At 37.7% G+C, this 10,880-nt stretch overlaps 1 long non-coding RNA gene across 4 annotated transcripts; it reads left to right on the top strand.

Annotated features, from left to right (window-relative positions):
• Positions 1-232: 232 nt before the first annotated feature.
• Positions 233-8,660, top strand: LOC104100039 (uncharacterized). 4 transcript variants are annotated; one of them, XR_011407971.1, is made up of 3 exons: positions 233-852; positions 2,184-2,285; positions 8,262-8,660. It is a non-coding gene; the product is annotated as an uncharacterized lncRNA (long non-coding RNA). The 4 variants fall into 4 exon arrangements; XR_011407970.1 differs by lacking the exon at positions 8,262-8,660 and having other exon boundaries at positions 233-491; positions 701-852; positions 2,184-4,554; XR_011407969.1 differs by lacking the exon at positions 8,262-8,660 and adding an exon at positions 4,238-4,554.
• Positions 8,661-10,880: the final 2,220 nt, after the last annotated feature.

Below are 10,880 nucleotides of genomic sequence, written 5' to 3'. Positions count from 1 at the left end.
AGTAAGAAACTGAGTTACAAATGAATGTATATTTTCTAATTTAGAAGCGGGAGTTGAGGTGCTTTTCGTCGTCCTGCTATCCGGTTTATTTTTTGAAATCTGCCCTCTAAGTGGCTTAAAATTGTTCCCGTGTACATCCTTTTTGTTCAACACATAAGCGCCAGCACGGTCTTCAGTTTCTCATCTCCCCCTGCTCTCTCTCTCTCATCTCTTTACATTGTTCAAGGTATAAATCTCTCTTTTCCCCTTCGTTTTCTCCCTAAGTTTGGTATTGTGGGCTGTTGATTTTGTTCCTGGGTTTTTGGTATTCGAGAGTTCTGGTCGAATTGAACTCAAGCCCAAGTTGCTTCCACTATAACTCTTCACACCAAAGCAAGACTAGAGAAGATGAGGTAATAAGATGTTTGCCGCGTCTATCAGGTGTTGAGGTGTACTTTGCTTTGTCAAACACGTGGTGTGCAATTCTTCAATCTTCCCTTTTGTCTGTGTTGGTAGATCTTTGTCATTCCCTTTGTTTTTCCTTTTAGGTTTGGAATTAAAGCTATGTAATTTGGGTTAAGGTCATTCTCATAGGGTTGGAGTCAGTGCTGGATATGTATTTTCAAAGAGTGACGAGTGTCGGTCTTGTAAAACGTGGCTGCAAACGCAGTTGGACTCACCGTTTGTCAGCTCATCCTTTTCCTCACTCTGTTTTGCGCAGGTCGATTTTCTTTTTGCGGCTGCTGGGTGATTCATTTTCTCCCCCCTGCTGTTCTCCGTATTGGCATTGCTGAAACATAAAATTACGAGTTCTGCTGAGAGGCGAGACTTGCTTTTGCTGAAATTTCATGTTCGTTTGTGTGTGCTACTCTGGTAACAAGTTCGACTTGGTTCTTTTAGCTAGCTTTCTGTTTCATCTTGAGAAATCTTATGGCGGCTTTTTTACTGACATATAACAAACTACATATATTAATTAAGTTGTTAGTTAAAGCTAACATAGAATTCATGGAAATTCGATACTATAAGTGATTTCAGGATGAGGTGCATTTTTTCGGTTTTAATTCTTAAAAAGCGATAACCAACTGCTTGACATATTTTATTGGATTCTCCGGATTTTGGTTTGGATTAAGGTTTAGGAAATTTGATAACAGAAGAGAAGTAAAGAGAAGAAAGACAGGGAAATCAGAAAAAAGGGGAAGAGACGCTATGTCGCGAAATTGTCGAGATGGATACTGACTTAGAGGGGGTGGCAGTAAAGGAATTGGGAGTTGGTGAGGTTGGAAAGATTTGAGACTCTGGCTGCAGAAATGTTGAAGAGGTCGAGTTTTCTTTGTGTGGGCCACGACAGATTGATTTTATTTAATTTCGGTTAGCTTTGGGACATATGTTACCTGGAAGAAACTTATTATCACATGACAGATTGGTCAAGTCATTGCAAAGAAATAAATTTAACTTTTAGAATACAGAAGATTGGTATGGTCGTGTAACTACATTAGATGACGTGATCGTAGCAACAGATTTATCAGCTCCTAATATTTTTATATGTGCTTCCAAAATTGACAATGAGACCGAAAAAGAAGAATAGTTTGCAAGGAAATACATGTACTTAATTGAGATAGTGCTGGATAACTTTCTTATGGTTTTAACTGAGGTAAAAGTCACACAAGTTAGATTTAATTTCACACTTTAATATATGACAATGTTGAGGAGCGTGCTTTATTGGCAAACCAATTGGAGAAAATAGAATATTTGTGATTTACAAATATGAAGTATCTTATTGTGTTCAATTTATCACATTTGCAATGTATATAGTAAGTTCATTCTTCAATCTTGGTATGACTTCTTTGAACTCCCTTTAGACAAGCTACTCGAAATTAAACTTACACGATATCTCTCTCAATTGAAAAATATTCTGTATTCTAAGACTACTGTAGGGGTTGATAGCTCAATTTCTTGGCCGGACAAGCTTTGGTAGGAAAATTACTTATTCTTTTTCATTCTTTAACTCTGCATTTCTTACTTCAATATCTTCTTAGTTGTTTGGTTAATCTGCAAGAATGTGACTCATCCTGAGAATCATTTGATTCAGTTAGTTTACAATATCCAATGTAAATATGCTGAATTTTACATTCAGGTTTAGTAGTTTCAACTCCCTTATTCTTGATAAAAAAATTAATTTCAACTCCTTTCTTCCGGCTTTTCAGGTGATTAGTCTTCTCAAAGAAATAACTCTGACTGGCTGAGAAGCTGTGCCAACTGATTACCCGTGAATCATACGAACTCAACCAAAGTTGTCCCGAGACAAGGTATTGCTAGGCATTTTACTAAGAATGGATTATTAGAAATGAATGAAGAGTGACTGACCAGTAATTCTTTAGATCCAATAGATGATACAAGAAAAGAAAGTAGAATAAGAAAGCAAAATGATGTTGCTACTTTCTACGACAAGTCCAGCCTTTAAAACACAAGTTGGCCATTTAGCATGCCTATGGTTTGAATATCTTAGACATGAGTTAGAGTAGGCAAAACACAGTATAAAGTGAAACTTGTTTGATATTTAAAAGGTGTTTTCTTCTACTCCATAGATTCTCATTCTTAATAGTACATTGTCACAACCCGCACATTGAGGTTTTGACTTCGGCAAAGAACTGGTGAGAAAAGGCTCTTCTGATTGTCTGACGTGGATCTTTCTACTCGGGCAACTTGGTATTTTTAATTTTAAGCATATATAAGGGGGTATAGGTGATGAAAGCTCCGACCTGCCTCCCCCATACGTGTTTCCACCAAGCCGTATTGAACGAGCTACCTTAGGGGCAACCTCAAGGGCCTGCCTGGATGTCTCAAAGGAGTGTCCTAGGTATCCAAACGAGTTAGGGAACTCTATGGACGGCGCAACGCCTTCGGGCTAGCGTTGGGCATCAAGTAGGCGCTGGAGGCTCGATGTGTGGGACGACCAGCCCCGCGGGCTGTCGAATGTTGGAAGGACATCCGTGCCGATTGGATACTCGACACATCTGTCATAGAGGCATCATGTGTCGACTTGTGAGCATGGCTTGGGTTCAACCATGCAAGCAAGGGTCTGTTGGCCTAAAGGTGCAGTTGTGGGGCGACACTGCACTATTCGGAATGGAAGCGTGTCGCGAGGGCTATGTATGGGCATGGCACGAAAGACGCGCATGACAATGGCCAAAGACTAAAGGTTTCCTTACTCGGGCAGAGCACGAGCTAGTCGCGGATGCACTAGGCGAATGTCAAGCTTGAGGATTGGGCTGTGCACGCGGGTGCGATGCTCAGTCTTGGGCGAGGGACAAGACATGTCCTAAGCCAATCCCCCAGGGCGCGCATGGATTGTGATCCTAAGATGCAGCGCCACAACATGTCTAGGGCCAAGTGCCTAGACATCTTACGGGCGGCACAAGTTGGGGCGAGCCTCATGGGCGAGTCCCACCAACAGGCACAGGATCGTGCTTGAAAACCTGGGAAAGGACGAAGGCTGGCCTGCAGCGAGGGGAACTGCAGGCGCCGCACGGGCGAGTCGGTGCCGCTTGCGAGCGTAAGAAAACGGGCCCGTGATAACATGCTTCATGTTTATTGACTTTAAAATTGTTCAATGACAACATAGCACCTTTGTTGATCGGTTTCTAGGATTTAATTTCGCTACATCTACTTTCTATCTAGCCGCCAAGGAAAGCATCTGTATTTTGAAAGGAAAAAGAAAGAAAAGAAAGTATATGTATTCTGTACAATTCATTCCTTTACTCCAATTGAAAACAACGTTGACGTACTGTGCATTGCAATTTAAAGACTTTATCTAGGTTTTCAGTAAGTTTTTCCTTTGACACAATAATTTAAAAGTGTAAATATTTATTATGGTGCTGCTAACTTTATTATACTAAAACGTTTTGGAGTTGGTTCACTTGAAGATGTGGTTTGTTACCTCTTTAAAGTGTTCACGATAAACTCTTTTTTTTTGGCTGTTTTGGTATATAAACCTAGGAGTTAAAGAGGCGATGCTAAATGCGAATTGATTTTGTCTTTAAAAAGATTGCCTCAATGGTAAAGTAAACAATCATTTGGGGTGCCATTTCTTGATTTTTTCTTACATAATTTACCTGATTGGATGACTTTTTTTTTTCCTTATGTCATGATTTTATAAAAACTTTGCTTTCAGTGTGATGTCTAAAACCTTGATTTACCGAGTATGTAGCATAGTTTAATGATTCTATGTCATGACAACTCAAAATTCCTACTGGAACAGATCTTTGCAGGTAACTTGTGGAATTAGTTGAGGTGTGCATAAGCTGGCCTGGACACTATGGTTATTAAAAAAAGGAATAATTCGTCAGAGATAGTTAATTGGGGCTGCTGGATAACGGAGAAGTATGAAGCAGTGTGTGATACAGATACACCTATGAGCTTTTCTTCTCTTCAGATAGTTTTATGTTCATAATTTAGGAATTTTGAGAAGACTATTAAATTGATGAAGTCAGTCGGCAGCTCCATCTCTCAAATGAGGTCTTCAATCATGTGCAGACCGTTTATTAGTAAAACGTCATCTGCAATTTATTTCAATAAGCCTGGGATAGTACAAGCAGGGAAAGAAGTTATAACAAATTAGTACCACAGATTTTAAGTACAAGGAGGTGACGCAATTGCCTTGGTCATCTCTCATTTGCTGAAGTCTGTGAGCCATATTGTCACGATCCCAAATTCCTCCGTAGGAAGTTGTGATGGCACCTAGTTTTTAAGACTAGGTAAGCCTATCAATGCGGAATAACAATTGAAATATGAAATAAATAAATCTGCAATTCACATAATTACAACTCCCAAAACCCGGTAGAAATAAGTCACAAGTTTTTAAGAATTTATCCTCAATATATCTATATATCAGGGTCTAAGGAAAATAAGGAAGCAACATAATAATGATAGAAGGGGACAACTGGTTGCACTGGTATAACCTCTGGGGCATGGTTAACCTGGGCCCGTGGCTCTGGGGTACGGGCGCGCGGGAGTCTGTGCTCCTCCCCCAGCTTGAGATGTGGCAGGAGCAAGTGGAATTAACCCTGCCTGAGCTAGAGTGCCAAACATGCTCAAAAACTAGGCAAGAGTTTCCTGAAGTGCAGGAGTAGTAACAGGCGTCTCAGGTGCATGTTCTCCAACTAGAGCTACTTGTGGTTCCTCTGCAGCAGCTCGTGCGAGTACTCTGGCTGCACCACGTGGTCTTCCTCTGGCTCGGCCTCTGCCCCGACCGCAGCCTCTTGCGGCTCTAACGGGGGGCGCGGATGTCTGATCATCGGATATAGTTGTGCATGTCCTCACCATCTGTGAGATAATAGAAAGACAATGGTTTAAAATTTTGAAGTCAACAAATGTGCACGATAAGGAATCAAAGAAGTGAATATTTTTCTAACAGTTTCATAGCCTCCCGAAGATAAGTATAGACGTCTCTGTACCGATCCGCGAGACTCTACTAAACCTGCTTGTGACTCATAACACCTATGAACCTAGACCTCTGATATCAACTTGTGACGACCCCAAATTTCCTCTGTAGGATGTCGTGATGGCACCTAGTTTTTAAGACTAGGTAAGCCTATCAATGCGGAATAACAATTGAAATATGAAATAAATAAATCTGCAATTCACATAATTACAACTCCCAAAATCCGGATCCTCAATATATCTATATATCAGGGTCTAAGAAAAATAAGGAAGCAACATAATAATGATAGAAGGGGACTCCGGAGTCTGCGGACGCTGGTAGATATACCTCGAAGTCTTCGTACACAGGTAGCTCACTGATGTCTGGACTGGTAGGATGTACCTGGATCTGCACGAAAAGATGTGCAGAAGCGTAGTATGAGTACACCACAGCGGTATCCAGTAAGTGCCAAGCCTAACCTCGGTAGAGTAGTGACGAGGTCAGGTCAGGCCCTACTGGAATAATAAAAGACAAGGTGAAATGTTTAACAATATAATAGAAATGAAATGACAATGGAAATGAATCAAGTAAGTAGTATGTCACCAATTAACTACACAAAATAAAGGCAAATAATACCTCGTGGAAACAAAACAGAATTCTTTTCAACTTTTAGAAAATCACAACAATAATCAAAGGCAACTGCGGCCATAAATCAATATCAACAAGGGCACTTCCGGGGTACCGCCTCGGAGTCCCAAATCATAAATAAATTCACAATATCTCATTTTCTTATATCACCGCGGGAGCCTTCACATTTAATTTTAAAGAAAAATATTTTTCCCGAAATAGCATCCCGCGTTTTAGTCACCCTTATCACACCACATGACTTCTAGTAATTCCACTACTAGCCACGCGTATCAAGTCACCCTTATCTCACCGCATGCATTTCAACACCCAGACCTTATATCACCGCATGCGTATAAATATCACAATATATCACAATTTGCACCTCAAGTGCCCAAATAATTCAATTTTCCAAAATAAACAACATCAACAATACTTTCCACAACAGGGAGCTCACGGCTCAATCACAATGAGTACAAAATCTCACAAAATATTCGGGAATAAATAACTCAGGAAAAAAAATAATATTTAATTTTTTTTATACGTTGCCTCAGTTCCAAATTTAAAATATCAAATATTTCATATTAATAATATTTAAATTAAAGAAATTTCACCTTCAAATAATGCACAGAATAAAAGAAACTAAGTTTCAGCTAAACATGTAAAAACAATTAGCAGGAGAAAGTTAAGCAAATTTAAAGTATATAAATCAGATCAATGATGGAGAATATAACAAAATAAAATAATTTAATTAATATGCAACATTGATCTACACAATTTAAAAACATAATCTTCCACATTTATCCCGTGTACACACTCGTCACCTCGTGTACATGACTTTCAACATATTACAATTATCACATCAATATCAATCCTAGGGGAATTCCCCCTCCCCCCTCCCCCCCCCACAAGGTTAAAAACAGTGATGGATTCGGGTAATCTAATCAAAATTGAGTTAAGAATACTTACACGGATGTTTTCTCTGAAAATCTCCCAAAAATTACCTCTTCCCGAGCTCCAATCCGTCAAAAATAGTTTTCAGCACTTAAACTCTATGTCCAGAGATTTGCTCTACGCGATCGCGAACAATCACATGCGATCGCGAAGTACGGTTTTTCACTGCCCAGGTTTAACCCTACGCGATCGCAAGCAATGCCACGTGATCGCGATGCACAAGATTCCAACTCTACGTGATCGCATCCCTTTTCACGCGATCGCATAGAGCAAATGCGTGGCCCAGCTTCCTCTCAAGTTTCCGATCGCAAACAATGCCACGCTATCGCGATGCACAGGTTGGCCCAACCTACGATCACGGTTGACCTCACGCGATCGCGAAGAACAAAATCAACACTGCCTCAACTTAGCCTACGCGATCGCGTCCCAATCTTCGCGATCGCGAAGAAGGTTTGAAACACGAGCAAACGACAACTACTAGCAGTGCCAAAATGAAGGAAAATAATCTGAATACCATCCGAAATATGCCCGAGCCCCTCGGGATCTCAACCAAATATACCAACAAGTCCTAATACATCATACGAATTTAGTCGAGTCTTCAAATCACATCCAACAATATTAAAATCACAATTCACACCCCAATTCATGCCTAATGAAACTTAAGAATTTCTAACTTCTACATTCGATATCAGAACCTATCAAATCAATTTCGATTGATCTCAAATTTTGTACACAAGTCATAAATGACATAACGGAGCTATGAAAATTTTCAGAATTGGATTCTGACCCCGATATCAAAAAGTTAATTCCCCAGTCAAACTTTCAAACTTAAATTCCTATTTTAGTCATTTCAAGCCTAATTTAACTACGGACTTCCAAATAAAATTTCGGACACACTCCTAAGTCCAAAATTATCATACGGAACTGTTGGAATCATCAAAATTCTATTCCGGGGTTGTTTGCATATAAGTCGACATTCGGTCACTATTTGAACTTAAGCTTTAAAACTTGGAACTAAGTGTTCCAATTCATTCCAAAACCTCACCGGACCTAAACCAATTACTCCGGCAAGTCATATATCAGTTATAAAGTACAGAATGAGCAGTAAATACGGAAGTGGGGCTACAACTTTTAAAACGACTGGTTGGGTCGTTACACATATTTAATGTTTCTGGTTCATACTATTATAAATAGGAGTATTGCTAGCTTATTTATGTGTGTAGATTTCTAATAAAATATTTTCTGTCAGTATCTAAGATATTTTTATTTTCTTTGGTGGTTGCAGAACAATGAACATGCTTGTTGACAAATTCAACCCTACATATGACAGACATAGCAGGAGTGGGCGAACAGCTTTTATTTGAAAATTTATATACTGCCATGATTGCCTTTTTGCTCTTGTTGAATCTCCTTTGTAGCAGTAGCTTCATGTTTTACTGAGTTTAGGGATCATATAGGAATCAAAGTAGTAAGTTTGCTTTTCTTTTGTCTCTCTTTAGTCGTAGTTGCCCATATATATAACCTTGATTCTTGTGGCACCATTATATACGTGCGTGAAAGTGGTAGAGAATGTTGGCTTCAGAAGTTTTACTCAGTATGCTTGGGCCCATTGTTGCCCGGTAGCAGTAGTGTTATGCAAGTACTAATTTAATTTGAGATTCTGGTCATGTGTTCTTCCTTTCCCGTAACCCAACCCTTTTAATACCAAGTTAATCTTTATCGTACTTTCCTGGTGAATGTTAGTCTTTCCTCGCCTCAAAATTACTTTCAAATTTGCAATTTTTCCCCCTGTTGGAATAAATTTCAGTTTGATTTATATAAACGTTATTATAAAGTTTCCCTATCTTATTGAATATGAGTTCTTAAAATCTTACAAGTTCACTTGAAGTGCAAAACTACACTGTTTTAATCTTATTAATCAATCCAATTCTTTTGTGGCCGGTGATGACAGAAAGAACCCATTTGTTTTTCTGTTGAAGATGAAACTCATTGCGATCAAAGATAATGTTTGAATATGACAGACTGCAAATAAGCTAATGCTCCCAAATATATTTGTACGCCAAAAGTTATTTAAGTTAGCAAATCTGTTTCTGGAAGTTGAAATGTAATGGCTCCAGTGAACTATTACATTATTACAATTAAATAAAATTCATTTATGCGGAGAGAATTCCAGGATAATAGCGTTTGAATCCATATAAAAGACCCCCTCTAATTGAGGTTCTCAAACTATATCTATAATAACAAAAATTTGATACATCTCATAAAAATTTATCCACTCTTTTTATAAAATAAAAGTTTGGGCCCGGGCCAATTCTACACTAGTACTATATAGAGATGACAATTTTTGAAGTTAATTAAATGTTGACCGGCAAATAAAGAAAAAAAAAAGTAATAACCTGCCCGTTGTATGATGTCTAATTTCTAAAAACTAAGAATATGTTTATGGTAGGTTTTCAAGTTTAAAAGGGTTCGGTCTATTTTTTGATGCTTATCAAATCTAATGTAAACCAAATCAATAATAGAAAGTTATTTATAGGATTCCCATATTTAATCCTATAAAAATCCCTCACAACAGCTATAAATACCCTTCTTTTGTTCCTTTGTTTTTCACCCCTCAATTGCATTCTGTATTCTTCTCTATACGTTTCTTTCATTTCTTTTGGTACAGTGATCTCGGGGTTTTATTTTACTTTTATTTTTCCTAAAAAGAAAACTTACGTGCAAATGCAATATCTATAGATCACTGCACCAACTCGGTGGTGCAAATTTTAAGGAGATTTTAGGAAAAAGAAAAACAAAAGAAAAACTGATGCCCTACAAGTTGGGCGCATATTATAACTCTAGGTTCTCCGGGGAGAAAAAAGAAGAATTATTATCTGAAGTTCAAGTAGAGATTATCAACTTACTTTATATTTGTGTACGTACGATGTATGTATTTAACAAAATTGGTTAAAACCATCGATTCTAAGGTGCAGTGAGAGTGTGCCCTCAAGTTTTACTTTGCTTAGTTACACTTTACTCTATCCAATTGTAATTATGTCATTTTAATATGGATGCTGGTGTTAGAACATGTTTGGGCAAAACTTTCAAAAATTTGCTTAGTTTGAAAAGTACGTTTTGCCAAATTGAGTTATAAAGAAAGCACTTCGGATAATAGCAATTTTTGTTTGGCCAAATCATTTGAAAAACGCTTTTTATTAATATTATAACGTGGGCGAAAGTTCGTAATAGTTCATAAATATTAGTAAAATGGCAGCTTGAGTTTGACCAAAGGAAAGCGATTTTAATCTACAATGTTTGGATGATTTCCATATTCATTTCTTTCCTTACTCTCTAACAAGTTATTTCTTTGATAAGTTATTTGATGAAAACTACTCCGTTTGATTTCCTGACTTTTATGTCAGAAATGGTGTTTACCGTTACCAACTAGGACACTTAAAATGGCACTAACAAGGTGTAAATTCTATAAGCATATTTTAAAAAAAGTTAAAAATTAGGAAATATTCCTTATTAGCAGAAAACCTTAGATTGAATGAATTCGATGGTATATTTTCTCTGTTTGAAAGAAATCAATGATAATAGCGATGACGCTCTCAGTTTATGCAAGATAAAGCTGAATTATATGAACTTATCTTTTATGTGACATGATATTAAGAGAACTTAAATAAATTATGATCTCATAAATTGAGTTGTTCAAAGAAAATAAGGTCATATTTAGGAGCTGTTTAAATTGCATGCATTAGAAAAAGGCAAATCCAATTCTTGCAATCTACTTTAGATTTGTGTAATTCTTGTTAGATTGTATTGCATTAATTAACGTTTACGTGAGCGACGTTCCTAATTAAGTATATATATCTTAGCCCTGAACTCATAATTAAGGTATATTGTCAATCTTTCTTTATGT

This window comes from Nicotiana tomentosiformis, chromosome 5 (genome assembly GCF_000390325.3).
Source record: "Nicotiana tomentosiformis chromosome 5, ASM39032v3, whole genome shotgun sequence".
In the NCBI taxonomy this organism is placed as follows: domain Eukaryota; kingdom Viridiplantae; phylum Streptophyta; class Magnoliopsida; order Solanales; family Solanaceae; genus Nicotiana; species Nicotiana tomentosiformis.
This window is presented reverse-complemented; position numbering and strand designations above follow the sequence as displayed.